A 1,889-nucleotide genomic window follows, 5' to 3' on the forward strand; every position below is an offset into this window, starting at 1 on the left:
TAAGTGTCTCTATAGTCAGCAATGCCAATCCCTGCCACATCCAGCCCCACAGCCACCAATTGGATTCCTGGCAATAAATAAATTCAGAGAGGCAGAATCTGATTGGTTGCTGTGAGACAACACAGCTGGTTCTTATTTCAGGCCGCAGACATCCTGTGTCCTCTATGTTCGGTGGGATCTAGTTAAAGTGTTTCTGGTGGAGAGGAGACGATGGGAGACGATGAAATCAGCGGTTGTATGGAATATTCTTTGTCATTTGATGAATCACACAGCCCATAACACACTCCAGACCCCAAATCTCTGTTAGTAGCACAGCGGCGGCTCCTTACCAGCACTACGACCGCAGCCTGAAAATGAACTCATCCTAACACTTAATTCCCAGATTATTCCCCGGATCCACATCAGGAGAATTCACTTTATTCAAGGGAACATGTGCTCAGAAGTCATTAAAGGGGCACCCCACCTCTTTTATTATTTGTTCCTCCAATCATGGAGAGTTAGCATCACATGTGTACATTACCTAAGCTGCTTTGCATGCAAATACACCCTGCCTAGGACCTCCCAATTGACCTCTGATATTTGCATAACTCCTCCCTTCAGTCAGCCCACTGGGAGCTCTTCGGTGGGAAGCAATGTTATGTTCAGCACCCTGCCAGCCCCTCCCACCAGCATTGATCTGTCTGTATTGCCCCTCTAAAAGTCACCCTACCTTACCTAGCCATCAGCGTCCATCTGCCAGTCCCACCAAAATCAAAAATGGATATTAGTTAATCTCATCACATGTAAATCTATTATAAAAAGAGCTCCCTCTAGTGGTGAATGTGCAAATATGTATATTAAATACAAGAAAACAAATATGGAAGCCAACAAGTAAATGGTAACAGCTGCATAATAAATAAAGTTATATTAATATCCCAGACGTAGAGTTTCACTTTATATACCAGAGCTGTGTGAGTTGGAGAAGCTAGAAGTCAGATATGGAATGTTTTACTTATGTAATTGGCTTCCAGGCCACGTTCCCCCCTTTGCTGTCACATGTTCTTCAGGAAGGAGAGAGCAGCTCAGGGCAGACAGAAAAATGAGCGGACAATACACGTGTCAAGAATGTGCCATGAGCCGTCTGCTTCACCATGATAGTTCAGCATGCGTTTCCTTGCATCTCATTGGCTTGCGTTGTATTAAAGCTGAACGCCAAGAACAAAACTTTCATTTATAAATATTCCAAAACAACCAAGGATATAAATCCCTATCTAAAGTCAGAAATAAAGTAACAGAGACATCATCGGTGTGCAATACATAGACTGAGCTCTTAGTAGAGCACTGGGAGGGGCCAAGAAGCCCCACCCACTGTGTGTGCCCTGCAGAAAACTATAGGAGGGGGCGGAGACAAGACCAGTCACCCTGCACAAGGAGAGAAAGCAGCACTGACCAGTCTGTATTACAGGAAGCGTCACACTGGACAACTGCACAGATCTGGAAGAATGGGCTCACTTTTGGTATTTCATTCTGACTTGAATGCATTTTAGCGCCCCCAAAAGTCAACATACAGTACTGCAATAAATAGGTGTGAACAGGACCTACTGAATACAATGCACTGAGTCCATATTTATAATATTAGAAACTTGAGGATAATAAAAAAAAAAAAAAAATCCATCACACTAGTTTTCCTCCTTTGTATAGGTATGATGCTGAGTGATCAGCTTTACTGACACTGAAAACTTTGCTGACGTTGAGTCAGTCCAGGACATTGCACTATATCATGACCCCACAACATCCTAAAACAAAATGTCCTATATGCAGATGTGGCAGCGGCATTCACTTGGTGATCCTGCCAGTAGCTTCCTGTCCTAGGGTGACAACGCTCACTGTTCTGTAAGGAGGGCAGAGCG

Source organism: Pyxicephalus adspersus, chromosome 9, assembly GCF_032062135.1.
Source record: "Pyxicephalus adspersus chromosome 9, UCB_Pads_2.0, whole genome shotgun sequence".
NCBI classification, from domain to species: domain Eukaryota; kingdom Metazoa; phylum Chordata; class Amphibia; order Anura; family Pyxicephalidae; genus Pyxicephalus; species Pyxicephalus adspersus.